We start from the raw sequence: 23,316 nt of genomic DNA on the forward strand, positions 1-23,316 counted from the left end.
CAAAAAGTACAAGGACTGGTATACAAATTTTCCAGGAACGGTTTTTGCGCACCCACCATGTACTTGGGGCGTGCCGGGTGCGCAAAGATGAGCGGCTGTGGTGTCGTTGTGGAACCGACCAAGTTAAGTGACCTGCTACGGAATACTACGCGAGTATGCGAACCAGGAAGAACCAACACTTGCACAGTTAGCAATGGAATGTTTCTCTCTATTTTCTTTTAATATCAATAAATACTTTTTAAGGGTGCCGGAGGTGGTCCCACTTTGAAAAAAAAAAGTGGTCAGAGCAAAATAATAATTATAATAATAATAATTATAAAGTTGGTAGAGCAGTTGCCCGCCAAAGGAAACGGTCCCGAGTTCGAGTCTCGATCCGGCACACAGTTCTAATATGCCAGGAAGTTTCTTATCAGTGCACACTCCGCTGCAGAGTGAAAATTTCATTCTGTTTATGTCAAACGTCACAACGCTATTTTCACGTTTAAAATGTTCATCAAAATATGTAGACGGGATAACTTAAAGTATTTCTGTTATACTATTGGGGAAGAATATAATGCATCACGTTTTACACTGCAAAAATGTAATCGATGGTACTGACAGGCTAATATTACTTTTTATTACGTTTAGTTAATGAATGCTTGAGGTTATGGACAAAAACAAACTTTTGAGGAAGACTGTGTCATTTATTGATTGGAACTAAATTTCCAAGGCCCTCCAGTGCTTTTGCAAAATGTATTTCTACAGTCAACTATCGAATAATTGTAAGCTGAAATCGTAATGTTAAAAAATACGAGAAGAAAAGACAAAACATGACCAAAGACACACGAACTGGCCCAGCATTATTTCAGGGAGGAAGGAAGGCGTTTTGACGAGATCTTTATTCCGATGTATCACTAAAACTATGTGTTTTCGTAACACACAAGGAGACTTTCAGAATACATGGAATACGAATGTAACCTTGGCCAAAGACAAATAATACCCAGCTTCACACGCAGTGATGAAAGGTCGATATCTTGAAAATACAATCTTTTCATAACGAAAATTCGATCTTTGCATCAAAATAATAGTATTTTTCAAAATATGTCAGATTTAGAGTACAAATCACACATGGCACGACTGTCATAACTTAATCGTTCTATAAGATTAAGAATACTGATTAACAATAATGATTTAACTTACAGGTTAAGCTACACTTTTTGACTATATTTCGATATCTGTGTCACACTTTGCAAGGCACAATCGACCCTGAAATTAAGTATGTCCACATCCAAATTGTCTGCATTACTTTTCAAAATACATGTAGTTCTCTTAAGCCACTACTGAAATACATTTCAGGCTACTGATAAGTGTAATTCGATCTTTGTACTATGAGTTAAATTCATCAAAATACACAAAACATTGTTCTGTGACGTTACAAAACACACATGGGCACTACTGCTGATATAACTGAGAGCTAAGGTGCATGTGTTGATGAGAATATTTTGATATGTGCACCAAAGTTAACTATGTTATTTCCACATCTAAATTTGTAAAAAACTCATCTTAATTCGACTAAAACTGATATAAAAATCAGCTAAACACTATAGTGATCCCCATGCTAAAGTACTAGCATTATTTTGCACCACAAAACGTTTTTCATCTTCTGCTGAAAATGCTAACTTATGCTGCCACACACTGGAACCGTCATGACATTTCAATTAAATAGCTTACTGAACAATAATAACACACATTTGTACAGGTAAAACATAAGGGTTGCTATACTCTCAGTTACCCATTTTGTAAATCACTCAATCATTGTAGCGACTCCAAGCTAGAGTATTAACTTTATCTTTCATAACAACATCTGTGTTATCATCTGCTATCTCACGATGGATACTGCAAGACGCTTTGTTCCATAAATTACTATGTGGCCGACAAATTGTGACAAACTGCTTCATAAAACACGATGTTATAGCAAAAAACTAATAAACTGACCAATTTTACAGTAGAACTGTAGGAAACTGACCCATACATCAACATGTTATATCAATATTGCAGCAAATTGCTCCGTACAATATTGTTTCACAGCAAAATTGTAACAAATTGCCCTGTACATCGCCATGTTATAGCAAAATTGAAACTAATTACCCCATACATTATCATGTTACAATGGAGAATAGATAGTCAATTTACAAGGTGACTACAACTTTTCTCAGTGGTCTGGGTGGCGCAATCATGGTCAGTTTACAGGGTAGTAAAAGAACGTAGAGTTTGCAGGGTGATCACCATTACCCCTGAGGCAATTATGTTGAGTTTAAAGGGTAGGGTTGTGATGGTCAATTGAAAGGGTGATTACCGTTACTCCTTGATAACGATACTTAGTTTACAGTGTGATTATCATTACCCCAGATACTATTGGGTGGGAAAATGCTGCCTCGTGATGACTGGGTGTTGTGTGATGTCCTTAGGTTAGTTAGGTTTAAGTAGTTCTAAGTTCTAGGGGACTGATGACCATAGCTGTTAAGTCCCATAGTGCTCAGAGCCATTTGAACCATTTTTTTTTTTTTGGGGGGGGGAAATGCTGGTCATTTTACAGGGTAGGGTAATGATTATCAATTTACAGGATTATCACCATTAAGCTGAGGCAATGATATTCACTTTACAGGCTGATCACCATGACCCTAGATGCTGTTGTGTGGGGCAAAGATAGTCAGTTTACAGGATGGCGTAATGACAGTCAGTCTGCAATGTGAACACCAATTCCCCTGTGGCAATGAAGGTCAGTTTACGTGGTTGGGCAATGATGGCCAATTTACAGCATAGGGATAATGATGTTCAGTTTACAGTTTGACCACCATTACCCTGTCGGCAATGCTGGACAGTTTACATTATGACCATGATTATCCCAGATACTATTGAATGAGGAAAATATTTTCATTTTACAGAGCTGTACAATGATGGTCAGCTTACAAGGTAGGGCAGTGACGGCCAGTTTACAACAATGGATGCAACAGTTGCAATAAATTGCTCCATATTACAGAAAAATTGTTACACATTGCCCCATACGTTGCTGATTAAACAAATTGAGACTTGCTTGGATAAGATGTGACTTGATCCAAATGTGATCAGTCAGCAGTTTGAGACTTGTCGATGTCAGCAAGTCAATACTTGTTCCAAGAAGCACATCTGAGCATCAACTCCCTAACATCATACGCTTGGGGAGAGGAGGAAGGGTAAAGATTTGGAGGATACATGTGTGTGCTGTAAAGGAGGTCATGCTAATATATGTATGGACAGGGTATGTCCAGAAAGCAATGCGCCGCTTTTTTATGGTGCAACTGTACATCACAGATTAGTTGGACTATTTGGGCAGGGTGGGGGGTTGGGGGGGGGGGGCTCAGCTTTCCAGCAGAAGGTCACTCAATTGCCTCTGTGCTCTTGGAGCGTTAGGATGGTTTCTTGCATGAACCTCTGCATACTGGTCGCGTCGAACTTACGACGAAGAAAATGTTAGCGCGACACTATGTGATAAAGTTTTATGTGAAGCTCCACATGACGCCACTGGAAACTTTTGGAATGCTTATGGAAGCATTTGGGGACAAGTGCCTTTCCAGACTGCAGTCGAACAGGTGGCACAAAGACATGCTGACTAGGTATTTTGTTTCTTGCAGCAAGTCTTCTCTTGCTAGAATAGACAAATCTCAGTGTGATGTTAGTTTGTTGGAAGAAGTCACAACTTCTCAGAACGAGTCTCAGTTTGCTTATTCAGCGATATAAGGGGGGGGGGGGGGTTTCGTTATAATTTTGTTTAACATTGGCAATCTATGGGGTAATCTGTTACAATTTTTCTGTAACATGGTCATGTGTGGAGCTATCAGTTATAATTTTTGTATTCTGGGTTTTAAACTGACCATCATTGGCCCATCCTGTAAACCGATCACTATCGCCCCATGTTACAAACTGTTCTTCATTGTCCCATCCAACAGTATCTGGTGTAATGGTGGCCACCCTCTAAATTTACCATCCTATAAACTGTAACCTAGTATGAGATTACTGTACTATTTCACTCTCTTTCTGAAAGTGGGTAGTTAAAAGCATTACAACCCTTATCTCTTATTAGGGCAAATGTCTATTACAACTATTTGGTATGCTGTTTCATTGAAGTATCAGGCAGTTTCCACTGTGTGACTGCATAAGTTAGCATTATCAGCAGAAGATGACATAAGTTTTATAGTGCAAAGTATAGGGCTATTACAAATGATTGAAACGATTTCATAAATTCACTGTAGCTCCATTCATTGACATATGGTCACGACACGCTACAGATACGTAGAAAAACTCATAAAGTTTTGTTCGGCTGAAGCCGCACTTCAGGTTTCTGCCGCCAGAGCGCTCGAGGGCGCAGTGAGACAAAATGGCGACAGGAGCCGAGAAAGCATATGTCATGCTTGAAATGCACTCACATCAGTCAGTCATAACAGTGCAACGACACTTCAGGACGAAGTTCAACAAAGATCCACCAACTGCTAACTCCATTCGGCGATGGGATGCACAGTTTAAAGCTTCTGGATGCCTCTGTAAGGGGAAATCAACGGGTCGGCCTGCAGTGAGCGAAGAAACGGTTGAACGCGTGCGGGCAAGTTTCACGTGTAGCCCGTGGAAGTCGACGAATAAAGCAAGCAGGGAGCTTAATGTACCACAGCCGACGGTTTGGAAAATCTTACGGAAAAGGCTAAAGCAGAAGCCTTACCGTTTACAATTGCTACAAGCCCTGACATCCGATGACAAAGTCAAACACTTTGAATTTTCGGCGCGGTTGCAACAACTCATGGAAGAGGATGCGCTCAGTGCGAAACTTGTTTTCAGTGATGAAGCAACATTTTTTCTTAATGGTGAAGTGAACAGACAAAATGTGCGAATCTGGGTGGTAGAGAATCCTCACACATTCGTGCAGCAAATTCGCAATTCACCAAAAGTTAACGTGTTTTGTGCAATCTCACGGTTTAAAGTTTACGGCCCCTTTTTCTTCTGCGAAAAAAACGTTACAGGACACGTGTATCTGGACATGCTGGAAAATTGGCTCCTGCCACAACTGGAGACCGACAGCGCCGACTTCATCTTTCAACAGGATGGTGCTCCACCGCATTTCCATCATGATGTTCGGCATTTCTTAAACAGGAGATTGGAAAACCGATGGATCGGTCGTGGTGGAGATCATGATCAGCAATTCATGTCATGGCCTCCACGCTCTCCCGACTTAACCCCACACGATTTCTTTCTGTGGGGTTATGTGAAAGATTCAGTGTTTAAACCTCCTCTACCAAGAAACGTGCCAGAACTGCGAGCTCGCATCAACGATGCTTTTGAACTCATTGATGGGGACATGCTGCGCCGAGTGTGGGAGGAACTTGATTATCGGCTTGATGTCTGCCGAATCACTAAAGGGGCACATATCGAACATTTGTGAATGCCTAAAAAAACTTTTTGAGTTTTTGTATGTGTGTGCAAAGCATTGTGAAAATATCTCAAATAATAAAGTTATTGTAGACCTGTGGAATCGCTTCAATCATTTGTAATAACCCTGTAATGTTAGTGTCATAGCATGGGGGTCACTATAATGTTTGGTTGACTTTGATATCAGGTTTAGTTAATTTAAGGCGAATTTTTGACAAATTTAGACATGACAATAACTTTGTTTTCTTTGGTACATCAGTCAAACTTTTCTCATCAGTAAGTGCACTTTGTTGTAAGTTATATCAGCAATAGTTCCCATGTGTGTTTTGTAATGATATAGAAAAAAATTCTGTATTTTGATAAATGTAAGGGGGGACATTGATGAAAAACACACACTATTTCAAAAATGCACCAAATCCACGGTTTTGGAGATATGGCAATGAAATTTTGTATGATGCTTTACATGAAAGTAACACATTTACATATAAAATCCTTTGATTATATATATTCAACTTTTTTGAATGAAATTTGAAGTTTTATTTTCAAAAAATAATGTATGTTCCTTTATCTCAGAAAGTATTCTAGAGATTTCTACAAAAATTTCTGTGTTTCATCTCTTTATATGTTGTAAGCTTCTCTCATGAGGTTTTTGGAATAGGTCAAATAGGAGAACTTTCATAATTTTTTTATTTATAATTCCACAAGTACAATTTTAAATTCACGCACAATTCCAAGCACTTTGCCTCATATCTCATCTTGCAGTCAGAATTCCAAAATTTTTTCTTGAGACAACATTTATTAGGTTTACAGAAATATGTGTACAAAATTTCATAATTCTAAATTCATAGAATCTGAGGAAAAGGTACATAAACTTTAAAAAACAAACTTTTCAAGAAACACAATTTAAAGTTAAACCAAACTTTTTTTCTTTATGTCACTTCTTCAGAAGGCACCACATTTGTACTCTGGGTCGTCTTTCCCTTCCAGGCTTCTCTTCTCGTTTCTTGTTGTCTGTCTTCTTTCCTTTACCAGGTCTTCAACTGACTTTTCAGCTGCAGGGACGCACTGTAAATCTATTTTTCTCAGAATGTCTTGAGTGAAATTTCCTATCTTGAAGCCCATTCTTTCTAATATCTTCATCCTCCCGACGTTCCCATCATTAAATAGAATAACTGCATCGTAAGTTGCAATTCTGACAACTGTAGCAGATGCAAATTTTTTTTCAGGGAATCGTTTCCATATGAGCGAATTTAGAGACTCATTTGAATTTTGGGTTTTGCCATGAACATACTTTTTGAGAAGAGCAGGATCGGCCAAAGATGATCTATAAAAACTAAAGAGTATGTATCACGGCCTTCTAGATGCATCCCGCACACATTTGGTTGAAAGTAATACACAGAATCGTTGTTAACTGAGCTGGTATTGAAATGCTGCTTCAAAATGTGGGCATGCAGTCAGGCCACATCACACTTTTAATTAATTTTCAGTCACTTCGGATGCGATTTCAACATTCAACTTTGGGAACTTATTGTCCATGAATTGTACTAACAAATAAAAAATAAATAGAAAATTGACATTTTTGGTCAATTTCATCAACGTCCCCCCTTAATGCGTAGAACAAAGATCTAACTACACTCATCGACTAACCTGCAATTTATTTCACTAGTGCCAATACAAGGGTCATGTGTACATTGATAAGTAATACAGACAATTCAGATGTGGAAATATTTAATTTGATGTCCCACTGCGCCTTGCAAAATGTGGTACAGGTATCTAAACTTAGGCTTAACCCGTAATTTCTATCAGTATTGACAATATGCTAGCTACTGAGACGTCTCCAGGAGGTCTCTTCCATTGGCTCTGTTGCGCTGACTTCGATTTTTCGATGTTTTTTAGCACCTCCGATTTTCGGTGCATCTATGCTTTAAACTGTAAAGAAAGATGAACGGGAGAGTGCTTCATTTGGCAGCCACAGCAGTATTTCAGTATTCAGATACCGTAATTTTTCAAATGATGTATTAAGTTTCAAAAATGGTTCAAATGGCTCTAAGCACTATGGGACTTAATATCTGAGGTCATCAGTCCCCTAGACTTAGAACTACTTAAACCTAACTAACCTAAGGACATCACACACATCCATGACCCGAGGGAGGATTCGAACCTGCGACCATAACAGCGGCGCAGTTCCGGACTGAAGCGCCTAGAACCGCTCAGCCACTCTGGCCGGCTATGTTTCATTGACCTAAAGTGCTTATTGTTACCTGGCAGTTTTTGCTCAAGCTGTCACTCAATCTATTTTATACTGTGACCAGCTGAGTGCCCAGCGTTACCCACCTATGTATTTATTCTGATCTTCTACCACTCCACCCTCTGCTTACCCCTCTCTCTGTCCATCTCCTACTCCCTCCCCTCTCTCTGACACCTCCACTGCCTATCTCTGTGCACCTACTTCAAATCCCACTCCCTGGCTGTCTGCTACTGTCCCTCTCTCTTTCTATCTCCTCCTGCCCCTTCGTCTGTCTCACCTCCTGCGCTTTTCTGTCGCTGACCATCTTCTTATCTCCCCTCTGACTGCTCATCTTCTCCTCTTCCCTTCCTCTATTTCCTTCTTCCCCTATCTCTGCCCATTTCCTCCTTCCTCTCTTTTTGACCATCTCTTCCTCCCCCTGTCACTGTCCATCTCCTCCGCTTTCCTTTCTGTGTCCATATACCTCTATGATCACTCTAAGCTCGTTCCCTCCACCCCTTTCTCTTTGTCCATCTCCTCCACCCTCTCTCTCCATCCATCTCGTCCTCCCCATCTCTCTGTCCATCTCCTCCTTACCCTTCTCGCAATCCATTTGCCCTTCCACTCTCTCTCTCTGTCCATCTCCCATTTGCCCATTCTCTCTCCAACTTATCACCCTCACCCCAATATGAAGTTACTGGTTCTTACCTCTCAGATTATTCCTTTCCAGATAGTACATAATATGTGTACCAAATTTGGTTGAACTCAATCCAGCATTTTAGGAGGAGCTTTTTACCTTTGGCTTTGAATGCATGTGCTCATGTCACATTTATTTCACGTACATTTAAGATATTTCACACATATTGTACACGTATTTCACATGTATTTGTATCGAAATTCGCCCCGAAGTTTCGTTTTCACGCAGCTGAAAATTTACGACGTTATGTGTCCTAAACTATGTGTCACTCAGTGATATAATTTTGCAGGTACAATGAGTTATTTATGTGGATACTGACAGAAATGGGTTCCAAGTAGAGTTAATTGTGAAGAAATAACAAATTAAAACGTCATGAGTGATGTGGCATTTCTTTAAGCATCTCAGTGATTACGACGTCATATCTTCTGAACAGTGTGTCGTGCAATGATATAATTTTGCTGGTACATTCAGTGTTAGATGTGAATGGCGTCTGAGAAAGGTATCGTGAATACAGTAAGTAGTAAAGAAGTAATAAATTAAAATGGCACACCTGATCCGACAGAATTGTTACATGAACAGCGAAAATTTTCCTTTCAACATTTTGTGGGTATTGTCGGCGAGATAAAGTTTCGTAAGGGTTTGAAATTATGTGTAAAGTTTGTTACAAGTGCTATCAATACTGGATGAATATGGTCTAATGGTCTGCTTATGCGCACGTCGTGACCTACACTTCCTCCCTCCCCCCTCTCCGTCCCCACCTCTTTGATAGGTACGTGTTTCTTACCCTGACAGCCAAATCATTCACTCGAATTGTCAAGAATGTTCTTCAAACCAATCGCGAACAACTTTGGTCTGCCGACATGGCGCACTGTCATCCATAAAAATTTCATCCTTGTTTGGGAACTTGAAGTCCATGAATTGTTGCAAATGGTCTCCAAGTAGCCATAACGGAAGACCACAGAGAGAAGGCCGAAGAGCTGAACTTGATCTTTCAAAACCGATTCACCGCGGAAGATCGTAACAAGGTCCCTCTTTCCAGTCGTCGTACGAACGCCAAAACCGCAGATATTGAGATAACCGATCGCGGAACGGAAAAACAACTACAATCGCTTAGTAGTGAAAAGGCGTCAGGACCAGATGAGACTCCTATAAGATTCTACAAAGATTATGCGAAAGAACTTGCTCCCCTTCTAGCAGTAATTTACCATATATCGCTTGAGCAACGATGGGTACCTAGCGACTGGAAGACAGCGTAGGTCATTCCCGTTTTTAAGAAGGGCCGTAGGACAGATGCACACATAGATCTATACCGTTGACGTCAGTCTGTTTTAGAATTATGGAACATATTTTACGGTCAAGAATTACGACATTCTCGGAGAATAAAAATCTCCTCTACAAGAATCAACATGGATTCCGCAAACACGGATTCTGCGAAACTCATCTCGGTCTGTTCCTCCATTAATTCCTCAGTGCCGTAGACAATGGTGTTGAGGTTGATGCCGTGTTCCTTGATTTCAGGAAGGCATTTGACACCGTCCCTTACTGCCGTTTAGCGAAAAAAAGTACGAGCTTATCGAGTATTGAAGCAGATTTGTGACTGGATTCAAGACTTCCTTGCATACAGAACTCACCCCGTCGCTCTTAAAGGAACAAAATCGACAGATGTGAAGGTAATTCACGGTATACCCCAAGGATGTATGACAGGACCGTTACGGTTTACGATATATATATATATATATATATATATATATATATATATATATGATCTAGTAGAAAGCGTCGGATGCTCCCTAAGGCTGTTCGCAGATGATGCTGTTGCCTACAACAAAATAGTAGTAACGAGTTGCAGAATGACCTTCAGAGAATTGATGAATGGTGCAGGCTCTGCCAGTTGACCCTTGAACGTAAATAAATACAACATATTGCACATACATAGAAAAAGAAATCCACTAATGCATAGCTACACTATTGATGACAAACTGCTGGAAACAATATCTGCCGTAAAATATCTAGGAGTAATTATACGGAGCGATCTTAAGTGGAATGATCATATAAAACAAATAGTGGAAAAAGTAGATGCCATACTCAGATTCATTGGAAGAATCTTAAGGAACTGTAACTCATCCACGAAGAGAGTGGCTTATAAGGCGCTTGTTCGACCCATTCTTAAGTATTGCTAATCTATCTGGGATCCCTACCAAATAGGACTGATAGAAGAGATAGAGAAGATCCAACGAAGAGCGGTACGTTTCGTTATAGGATCGTTTAGTCGGCGCGAGAGCATTATGGAGATGTTCACCAAACCCACTGGCAGACGTTACATCACGGAGATGTTTACTATCGAAATTTCGAGAGAGCAGTTTCTAGAAAGAGTCGGACAACATTTGAGAAATTAGAGTCAATACAGAAGCTTATCGACAATCATTCATCCCACGCGCTATTCGCGAGTGGAAAATGGTTGGAGGGCTCAGTTAGTGGTACGAAAAGACCCTCTGCCACACACCATTAGATATCTTGCGGAGTATGAAGTACATATAGATGATCATCATTTCTAGTCAATTATCGGTTCAGATGGACCAGAGGATCCAGTCCATATCACATAAAGACAGCCCACACAATTACGGGCCCACCACCAGCTCATTGCCTTGTTGACAGCTTCAGCCCACGCCTTCATGTGGACTGCGCCACACTCAAACCCTAGACTCGGCTCTTACGAACTGAAATCGGGACTCACCCGATCACGCCCCAGTTTTCCAGTCTCTGTGGTCCAACCAATATGGTCACTAGCCCAGGAGAGGCACTGCAGACAATGTCGTGCTGTTAGCAAATGCTCTCGCGCCAGTTGTCTGCCATCATAGCCCATTAACGCCAAATTTTGCAGCACTGTTCTCGAGGATACGTTCGTTGTACGTCGCACATCGATTTATGCTATTATTTCATGCTGTGTTGTTTATTTGTTAGCACTGATAACGCAACGCAAACGCCGCTGCTGTTGGTTAAGTGTAGTCCATTGGCCACTGCATTGCCCGTAGTGAGAGGTACTGCCTGAAATTTGGAATTCTCGGCACCTTATTTGTTAGCACTGACAACGCAACGCAAAGGCCGCTGCTGTTGGTTAAGTGTAGTCCATTGGCCACTGCATTGCCCGTAGTGAGAGGTACTGCCTGAAATTTGGTATTCTCGGCACCCTCTTGACACTGTGTATGTTGGAATATTGAATTCCCTAACGATTTCCAAAACTGAATGTCCCATCCATCAACGCCATCTACCATTCCGCATTCAGAGCCTGTTAATTCCCATCGTGTGGCCATAAGCACTTCGGATAACTTTTGACATGAATCACATGAATACGAATGACAGCTCCACCAGTGCACTTCACTTTTATACTTTATGTACACAATACTACGGCCATCTATATGTGTGCACATCGCTGTCCCATGACTTCTGTCAAATCAGTGTGGGTACATACATACATACATACATGCATACATTTTAAAAATATTTATGGATATGCACATCCCAATAGTCAGTATAGTGTTCTTTTAACTCTGCATTATAACTGCAGTGATTTCACACCTAATTACTTCTTCTCTTTCTTTTCTTTATTATGGTGATGGGAGACTATTATTTTCTGCAGCTTTGGGAGCACTTTCTAGCTCGCTTGGGACACTGAAGTTAACTTAAAAGAACTGGAGCGTCATAAACTTGTTTGGTACTGAAAGTAGCCCTCCCAGTAAGTAGAGGACAGAGAATTTGCTATGTCCAATCTCCGCACAGCAGCCAGCTCAAAGGTAGCCTGTATGCCATAAAACTGAATTCTGTGAGAAATTAGAAGGAATCCTTTTCGGAAAGATAACACCTGGAGCCAGCTGCAACACTTAAATTTGGAGAGTGTTGGATCGGCTGTTTTCTTCAGCCATGCCATAAAAGAGAATTCGTTTAATCCTTGTAACAGGGATTTTCATTGGCTAACAATAATTATATCATTCGAATGTGCATTCCTCCAAATGTGTTTACTTGCAAGTCTTTTGGTTCACCAGGGTTAGGAGCCTGTCATGGAATGGGAGAAATTTTAGATTTTCTGCCGTCTTCATTGTGCGAGACTATCATTGGTTTACCATGATGAAATCCACGAAAACATGAATTTGTTAAACTTATGTATTAATATATTACTGTCTCGAACTCACAGATTTAGAGTTTGCCGCTTTACTCATATTCGTACTTATTTTCCCAGATTATTTCTTCAAACCACCATCCATTTTTGTCTTCATTAGCTGTATTTGCGATTTGTACCTTCATGTTATGCTTTGATTTGGCCATCTACCTGTGCCAAGACTATATCTTGAAATTACAGTCCTTTTGGCCACTTATTAAATGTTTACATACTCATTTCAGTGGTAATTCATTTTTTGGTGTTTTATGGTAATAAACCAAATAATTATACTGACTGCTAGTTTCTTTTTTTGTAGTTAGATAAGCCCCTTCATTGATATATCCATATGTTTCACTTTCATGCTAAACTGCACACCCCTAGTAGTTTTCCTTCAATGAGACGTTTCCTTTGCGTGCCTTTTTTTTCCTTAAATTTGCATGACCTTATGGGAAGCTACCCTTCCCTGCAGGTCACCAGGGATAAGCTTTAAAGCGTCTTAGAGGGATGCTAAACACCTAAACTGACACCTCACGTTATGCAATCCTATAATCATCTTGATTGTATAGCCATGTTATCTTTCTGTGTTCTTTTTCGTACTGCTTCTCTCGTCTGCAAGAGCGAGTGTGTCTCTGCATATGTGTGAAGCACAGTATAACATAATGGCAACACTTCGCCTCGAGTTTGTTGCATACTGCGCCAGCTGTGCGCTAAGCGACCAGTAAGTAAAACTGTTGAGTTCGGCGCTATCGTGAAAGCGAATAGTATTTGTTTATTTTGGTTGCTGCAATGGTTTTTACAAAACGGGAGCGTCTGTAACGCACTAAATTGCAGCAACAACTGGAAGAAGACACCACATCTGTCTTTCTTTAGGTTTCCTAAGGACCCTGAGAGGTATATACACCATCATATTACTAAACTGTATCGTCAGGATTCGCTTGCAAACTACGTGTGTGTTAGTGATTAATATTTCGTTTTAGAGCAGAAAATGGCTAGTAAATAACAGATGAGAAGATGTTATGAAAAAAGACCCCGTTTATCTTTATAATAATGTTAAGTATTGTTCTCTACAGTTCGAACCAAACCAATTCATGAATGCAATTAAAATAAACTTGTGTGGAATGCAGTGCCCATACTGTTAGACATCCCAGATACTGTTAAACTAGTGAATATGGCATTGGATGAAATGTCTCTAATTGCAAATTTAACATATGAAAGCACTCCTGACAGTGTTATTGTGTTTGAGGACTTGGCGTTTACGTGCACAGCATACTTCTCCCACTATCTCGTAGTTGTTTGCCCCACTCAGAATAATACAATGTGGCAACAGGCGACAATGACTAAAACACAGTAGGCCTACAGAACAACAAATGGGGTATTGATCCCTTTTGCTCATAGAGGTACATATCTGTGCTGCTTACGTGTGAATCTGTGTGTTTATATTCATTTGATATCAACGTGGTAAGCTATAGTTCCATCCAACGTCACAAGTATTTCTTCACGAATGTGTTGTATCTTGACACTGGATTCATGATTTTTGCTCCTACTTGTGCTTGCTTTAGTATCATTTTTAGAAACATCTATGTCTTCTGATAGTACACAAACTCTTGGAGGCCAAAAATAATTCAAGTAATTCTTAAATTACGAAGAAAAGGGATGCAAAGCAATCATTATGCTTACGACGCATCTGACGTTCTCCTTTCCCGCCACTGGGAGCGCTAGTGTAGCTCCAGCTGTCAAGCGGCAATTTATCCAGCAGTGTGTCGCGACTGTTGCGTTAGACTGTGGTGTGAAGCATCAAAATGCTTTGGCTCATAGGCATAGGTTCTTTGGAACGTTCTTGTAGCGATTGTGATTGTTTGATCGCACCCACGTGCTTCTCATGTCATGTACTGAGACTTCAGCTCTGCTAATTCGTCCTCTTTTGCTGTAGCCTTTTTAATTATTTTCTGTGCGAGTGTGATTTTATTTAATACGAATGTGTTTCACAAATTCTCTGTTTTGCGCTGTGGTTCTTTTCTGAGTTAGACCACGTGTGTTCTCGACATGTGGTGGGCTGTCAACCCAACATAATCATTTATTCAAGTTTATTGTTTAACATAGATTCTATATTGTGTGACAAATTAATTTAGTTCCGAATGTTTCCATACTTTTTGTATTTCTGAAGTTGGGAGTTTCCATGTACGTTGGTGACCATGCAGTCGACCAGTAAAACTACACTGATGGAAAAAATCGCAGCACTAAGATGGAGTTGTGCGACATAAACGAAAGTTGGTTGACGTGTTCCTGCATCTGATGTCTATTCAAATTTCGCGGCAGTCGCCTAAGAGTGGCGCTAGTAACGCCACTATGATGATGCAAATCAGGTTTGCTTTAAATACATGCTCTGGCGATCATTAGCCTTAATTACCTTTGAGACTCAATGTGATGAGTTGTATTAGTCAAGAATACCTTTAAGGCTACGAAGACACCAATGTAAACACCTCACTGAGTTTAAATGGGGTCATGTAATAGTGCTACGAGAAGCTGGATGTTGCTTCTGCGATACTGCAGAAGGACTTGGCAGGAATGTAGCCATTGAACATTACTACTGGCAACAGTGGTCACGAGAACACGCGGTCGTAAGAAGACGGGGCTGTGGACAGCCACATGACACTACCGTGAGCAAAGACCATTGTGTGCAGCATATTGCTCTGGCTCATCGTAGCGCATCTGCAGCAGCAATTTGAACAGAGCACGCATCAAAGTGACACAACAAACCGTTAAAAATCCTTCACTTCAAGGACAGCGCCTAGCCAGGCGCCCTGTAGCGTGCATTGCAGTGGCCCCAAACCACTGCCATTGGTGTCAAGAGAGAACGCATTGGAGGCCAGGGGTTGACGTCTGTTGTGTTTTCTGATGAAAACTGGTTCTGCCTCAGTGCCAGTGATGGCCATGCATTCGTTGGGAGGCTAGTCGAGGACCTCCAACGAACGTGTCTGCATGTTAGACACAATGGACCTACACGTGGGCTTATGGTTTATTTATTTTATTTACACGTCAAGTTCCATAGGACCAAATTGAGGATCAAATCTCCAAGTACATGGAATGTGTCAGTACATGAACTTACAACATAAAAGTAATAACAGATAAAAATAAATGTTTATGAACCTGAAAAAAGTCAGTCCATGAGTTTAAGTAAACGCTATCAGAAATACAATAAGAATCAGCTTAATTTCTCAAAGAACTCCTTGACAGAATAGAAGGAGTGACCCATGAGGAAACTCTTCAGTTTCGATTTGAAAACGCGTGGATTACTGCTAAGATTTTTGAATTCGAGTGGCAGCTTATTGAAAATGGATGCAGCAGTATACTGCACACCTTTTTGCACAAGAGTTAAGGAAGTCCGATCCAAATGGAGGTTTGATTTCTGTCGAGTATTAACCGAGTGAAAGCTGCTTATTCTTCGAAATAAACTAATATTGGTAACAAGAAATGACAATAAGGAATATACATATTCAGAGGCCAATGTCAAAATACCCAGACTCACGAATGGAGGTCGACAAGAGGTTCATGAACTCACACCACTTATTGCCCGAACCGCCCGTTTCTGAGCCAAAAATATCCTTCTAGAATGGGAAGAGTCACCTCAAAACATAATACCATATGACATAAGTGAATGAAAATAAGCGAAGCCATATGACATAAGTGAATGAAAATAAGCGAAGTAGACTAATTTACGTGTCGAAGTATCACTCACTTTTGATACCATTCGAATAGTGAAAATGGCAGTATTAAGCCTTTGAACACGATCCTGAATGTGGGCTTTCCATGACAGCTTATTATCTATCTGAACACCTAGAAACTTGAACTGTTCAGTTTCACTAATCATATGCCCATTCTGTGAGATTAAAACGTCAGGCTTTGTTGAATTGTGTGTTAGAAACTGTAAAAACTGAGTCTTACTGTGATTTAACGTTAGTTTATTTTCTACAAGCCACGAACTGAGGTCATGTACTGCACTACTTGACACTGAGTCAATGTTACACATAACATCCTTTACTACCAAGCTAGTGTCATCAGCAAACAGAAATATTTTAGAGTTACCCGTAATACTAGAGGGCATATCATTTATATAAATAAGGACCAGGAGCGGCCCCAACACTGATTCCTGCCCCCCCCCCCCCCACTTGACAGTACCCCACTCAGATCCCACATCACAGCCGTTATCAACATTGTGAATAACGACCTTTTGCTGCCTGTTGCTAAAGTAAGAGGTGAACCAATTGTGAGCTACTCCCCTTATTCCGTAATGGTCCAACTTCTGGAGCAATATTGTGAGATCAACACAGTCAAATGCCTTTGCCAAATAAAAAAATACGCCCAGCGTTCGAAACTTTTTGTTTAGCCCATCCAGTACCTCACAGAGAAAAGAGAATATAGCATTTTCAGTTGTCAAACGACTTTTGTAGCCGAACTGTATATTTGATAACAAATCGTGCGATATGAAATGATCAATTATCCTTACATACACAGCCTTTTCGATAACTTTTGCAAACACTGATGGCATAGAAATAGGTCTAAAATTATGTACATTATCCCTTTTTATAAAACGGCTTTACTACTGAGTGCTTTAATCACTCAGGAAACTGACCATTTCTAAAGGAAAAATTACAAATATGGCTAAATACAGGGCTAACATGTGCAGCACAGTACTTTCTGCTAGACACTCCATCATAATTATGAGAGTCCATAGTCTTCACAGATATAATTATTGACTCAATCTCCCTCTTGTCCGTATCACAGAGGAGTATTTCAGACGCCAATGTCGGAGAGGCATTTGCTAAGAAATTTATATGACTTCCTGTAGAAACTAAATTTTTATTTAATTCACCAGCAAAGCTCAGAAAATGATTGTTAAATACTGTAAATATATCTGATTTATCAGTAAGAGAAATATTATTACTGCGAACTGACTTTATATCATCGACCTTTGGCTGCTGACCAGACACTTCCTTCACAACTGACCATATGGCTTCAATTTTATCCTGTGTATTAGCTGTTCTATTTGCATACAACGTACTTTTTCCTTGCTAATAACATTTTAAGCACCTTACAATACTGTTTGTAACGGGCTACTGTAGCTTGATTGTGACTACTTCTAACATTTTGATATAATTCCCGCTTTGTTCTACATGATACCCTTATCCCACTAGTCACCCAACCAGGCTGTCCATTAATGTTAGTACCCCATTTAGAATGTTCTAATGGAAACCAACTCTCAAAGAGCATGAGAAATTTGTTATGGAAAGCATTGTATTTATCATCTATATTATCGGCACTATAAACATCTTGCCACTCTTGTTCCTTGACAAGTTTTAAAAAACTCTCTATTGCTGTTGGATTAACTTTCCTACATAGTTTGTAATTAAATATGACATTGGTTTGAGTACAAAAACCTTTTAGTGTTAAAATTTGTGAATCATGTTCTGAAAGACCATTCACCCTTTTACTAACTGAATGAATAAAAATATTGTCTATGACTGTGCTACTGTTCCCCTGCACCCTAGTTGGAAAAAACACAGTTTGCATCAGATCTATCAACATACTTTTTCTTGCACAATCATATGCAAAATTAATATTGAAGTTACCACATATAACTACTTTCGTCCGCAGCTCATTGGCGTGCGGTAGCGTTCTCGCTTCCCACCCCCGGATTCCTGGGTTCGATTCCCGGCGGGGTCAGGGATTTTCTCTGCCTCGTGATGACTGGGTGTTGGGTGATGTTCTTAGGTTAGTTAGGTTTAAGTAGTACTAAGTTCTAGGGGCTGATGACCATGGATGTTAAGTCCCATAGTGCTCAGAGGCATTTGAACCATTTTTTTATAACTACTTTCTGGTACTTCCTACAAAGTGAATCAAGAACCCTCTCTACCTTAAGCAAAAATGCTCTGAAGTCGGAGTTAGGGGACCTATAAACAACAGCAATTAGAAGTTTAGTTTCACTAAATTCAACTAATGCTGCACAACTTTCAAATATCTGTGCAGTGTCGTGATATGTCTATGGACTCAAATGAAATACTGTTTTTTACATACAGAGACACTCCCCCACCCCACAAGGAACTCCTTGAGAAACAGCCAGCTAATCTGTAGCCTGGTAAAGGAAGCCTCTGAATTATCAAATTATTTAAGTGGTGCTCTGATATACCAATAATTCCAGAGTTAACATGTATTAATAGTTCACTAACTTTATCTCTAATACCTCTTATATTTTGATGAAATATGCTAATTCCTTCTCTACTTGGAAACATTACATCCTCTGGAGGTGAGCCCTTAGTTAGAGGCACTTCCTTTAAGCAGGTATACCTATCAAATGGTTCAAATGGCTCTGAGCACTATGGGACTCAACTACTGTGGTCATAAGTCCCCTAGAACTTAGAACTACTTAAACCTAACTAACCTAAGGACATCACACACATCCATGCCCGAGGCAGGATTCGAACCTGCGACCGTAGTGGTCGTGCGGTTCCAGACTGTAGCGCCTTTAACCGCTCGGTCACTCCGGCCGGCTTATACCTATCAGCTGACTTCAGTCTAAAAAAGTGCAGCTGGTCTGGGTTACAATATCATAAGACAGCAGGAGTACTCTCATGGTTATCACATGCATCCCGACTGCAAATTTGTGAATCAGTATAGTGATTCAACCTGTTGAGCCTAGTGATTCAACCTGTTGAGCTGCCATTCATGAACCACATTCCATGGGGTGCTTTCCAACAGGATAATTCCCGCTCACATACCACTGTTGCAGCCTGACATGCTCTAAAGAGTGTCAACAGGTTCCCTTGGCCTGCTCAAATACTAGATGTGTCTCTGATCAAGCACATATGGGACATCATCAGACGACAGCTCCAGTGTCATGCTCAAATAGCGTTGCTCGTCCCTGTATTGTCCAAAAAAGTGTACCAGGCATGGAACTCCATCCTAAAATCTGACGTCGTAGCAGCTGTACAACAAAATTCACCTGGAACTCCATCCCACAAACTGACATCCGGCACCTATACAACACAATGCATACACATGCAACATTCTGATGGTTACATTGGTTATAAATGTGCCAGTATTTCACATTTGCAATGGCTTATCTCGTGCTTACATTAACCTGTGATCTTTAGTGCTAATCACTTAAATGTATTACCTTGGAAAATGTAATCTCGAAATTTCATTACTCTACATTAATTTTTTCTTGGTGTTGCGATTTTTTTGTCTGTGACTAGTTACTCGCGCCTCCCAATGCACATCTGTTTGGTGTATAGAGATATCCTTATGGATTCTATTCTTCCCTATGGGATGTTATTATAAACGTTTGTGAGCATGCACTTTTATAAATCCTTACTTTTACCTATCCTACATAGGCCCCATGTGTTGAGGTGTAATTCATGAAGTGCGTGTTGTATTGTGTAATGAGCATCAGGTACCAGCATTTGCTTGTGATTACGATTTTCAGTTGATATCTTTTGTGTAATTTAACCAGAAAATAAATGTTCAGATATTTATGAATTGCGATCCTGGTGTTATTTCATGCAATCCACCCAGCTTTCCAGTCTGCAATTCTTCAACACCATCTGCTTCTCTGCCCCCTCAACTGCTATTTGATTTGTCATTATTCTATTTTTATGTGGTTGAGACAAGAATCTCTATATACCGATTTTGATTAAATGTTAATCAGAGAGGGATTTTTCCCACAGTTCATTTTAATTTTAGTTGATTAATTATTCACTAGCCTATAAATTAAATGACTGACACTTACTGTGTGTAAATGAGTACTAAGCTCCCTTTCATCTTGACCATTGAGTAGAACATGTAAGGTGAAAACATTATATGTAAAGGTATTTTTAAATTACCGCTACCAGCCACAAACTTTGTCAACTATTGTGTTACTTATTTATTTAGCAACGTGTTTCGAGGGAATACCTCATCTTCTGGCTAAGTGGCATTATAAAAACCACTTTACAAAAAGGTCATTCTGATGTTACATAGTCTTTTCGTAAATGCTGTGGTCATCCTGTGGAAGAAGAGAAAACTTAGCAAGAAGTGATGTCACTCACTTTGTTCTTCTAGCAAAATATGTTTTGTAACCGTCCACCATCATCAGTTGCCAAACATAATAGGCAGTGCGTATGCACAACCTATCTACTGCAGCACTGTTAAGAGGCGTGTACCACTCCCATCCAGTGACTTGTGTATCATGATGCTGTCAAAGACAGAGTGAATGAAAGAAGATAAAGACTGGGGTGCGCCTTAGGGGGCATGACATCCACAGTAGCTGTCATTGTTCCACACAATGATGACACCACAACAAGCAACAGGCATGACATGTTCCTGACACAGCAGTATCAAGCTTCCAGCCAGTGAGTCATGCACAGTGACACTGTCAAAGATGGAGTCAATGGAAGAATAGGAAGGCTGATTCACCCCAAAGGTGTGTCATTCACAGTGCCACCTACAATGCCTGTCAGTGTACAACTCACTGAGGCTGCCACACCACAGTGCGATGTCAGTGGGGCAAGGCAATGTCCTCACATCAACCCAATTGATTGTTGCAATGTAACATTTGGCTTGGTGTCACAAAAGATGATGAAGTTGCCCACTGCACTCCAACTGGGTGCACTGGAGAATTAGTGTGCCATATTTATGAATGTGCTATTTCTGATATGGTAGCATCCAGTTCCTGATGCCATGTCCTGCATAATATATGTGTATGTGTCATCGTGTCCTGCAGTGCAGCTGAGGTTACAAAGCTATGGGTGGTCAACTTGAGCCACGTCAAGGTTCTTCAGGGAAATGTCAAACCCAGAAAGATTGCTTGTGTCACAGATGAAGAGTCTTTGGTCACTGACAGCTGCACCATTGAGCCATCCCTTCACACACAATGGGACCTCCACGAAGGTCCACCAATATGTCCCAATGTCATCAGTGTTTGTGTGTGTGACACATGTAGCACAAAGTGCACCAAATATGGAAAAAAAGTCTGTGTTTTTCTTACAGCAGGACTCATTATTCATTATCTGTGATTGTTTTTATTAATGTTTTGTCTGTGTGTGATATTAACATGACTATTGGTGTTTTGTCTGTCTATTTTTTATTGCATTCATTCTCAAATGTCTGGCAGAATTATTTTGAGTATTCCTAGCTACTTCTGATACATGACTTAATTAAATACATTTTCTAAATGATTTAGTGCCATGAATAGAAGAATTCTTTGATATTCATCACTTGCATGCTGTAATTAAAAATATCCATGTATTCTTGTGTTTAAATTGCGTAATAGGTAATGAAAATATTTTATTGTCTTTATAAGCATCTTTTCTGTATTATTTTATCATGTGATTTGCTATATTTTCTTTATCCAGTGTCATTCTAATGTGATGTATTTTCTGTGGTTTTTTTGTTGGGCACAGTCTTGGACTGTGTTGTGCTCTAACTTTGTCTTGAATTCAGCATATGATGAACCCCATCAGCATAGCATCCATCAAATTATGTTACTATCTCTGACACAGTGAGCATAAATATACTTTGCTGGTCCATAAGAGGCTTATGTTCACTCTTTCATCCAAAACGACAGTTAAATAAAGCATATAAATATAATATGTTAATCTATGGTAAAATTTGGCTATGGAATACGTGGTGCAGGTTTTATTTACTGTTAAAACGTTATTTTAATGTTTCTTTGATGTTTTCTTCGAAAATAATGGAAATATCCTTCCACTGTAAGATCAGTCCTTGCTCATGTCTGTGGTTTAATCTCGGGAGAAAGATTCAAACGCAATGGTTCTTTGGATGGTACTGGCCGTTTAGCCAACATTAGCCAACATTAGGTAGAGTTATGCTGGATCAAAGATGCATTCGTGGCCAGTAACTGTTGTGTAGGTTGGTATAGGAACCTGGGGCATATTATTCCTGGCCATTTTCATTGCTACCTATGGACCCCAGTCCAGTGTTGTGAGTAGATGAAAATTAGGGTCTCAGCCTGATTCCTGGGATGTGACCAGAATTTTCATCTAGCACTAGTGATCCTTTTTCCCCATACCTCCACACTTCTTACTGAAATAAAAAATTTAATCGAATTTCGTGAACAAAACTAAATAAATAATTGCTTAAAATACAAAGTTAAACAAATATGAAAATGATCTGAAAATCAGAAAAAATTATAAATTTTAACTGAATACGAAAATGATTGAAATCTGTTTTTTATTTCAATCAAAAAAATTAAAACCTTGCATATGAAAATTTTTTAAGAGTTTTAAGATAAACATTAAAAAAAATTCCATAACATTTTTGTAAAAATATAAACCTAAGAAATAGAAACATTTCTTTCGTTTTAAAAAACCTGATAAACTATTTATCTCAACAATTAAAACAAATAAAATTTGCTAATGAATGGAGTGTATTTAAATTTGACAAAAATATTTTTGTTAAGCAAATATTAAACCAAGAGGGAAGCAAGTTACATGTAATACATTTCTTTTAAACCATCTATAACAACTGAGTATCTCAGAAATAAAAAAACAATTCTGGTTCTGATTATACATCGGAATTTGACAATGAAAAAATTATAGATGTTTGACAAGAAATAGAAAAGTCAAATTCTCTCCTTTTTATAAGTGTAAAGAATTTGGTGTATTATCACTTAAATCATGATCAATTAGTATGTCATCTTTATGATTATAACTCACCAGAAATAAGCAAAGTATACATTCATGTTTACATAGTATTTTATTAGTTTGTTACTCAATAATCATTAATTATGAATATTTTAAAAATTGTCAGATA

Source organism: Schistocerca piceifrons, chromosome X (genome assembly GCF_021461385.2).
Source record: "Schistocerca piceifrons isolate TAMUIC-IGC-003096 chromosome X, iqSchPice1.1, whole genome shotgun sequence".
NCBI classification, from domain to species: domain Eukaryota; kingdom Metazoa; phylum Arthropoda; class Insecta; order Orthoptera; family Acrididae; genus Schistocerca; species Schistocerca piceifrons.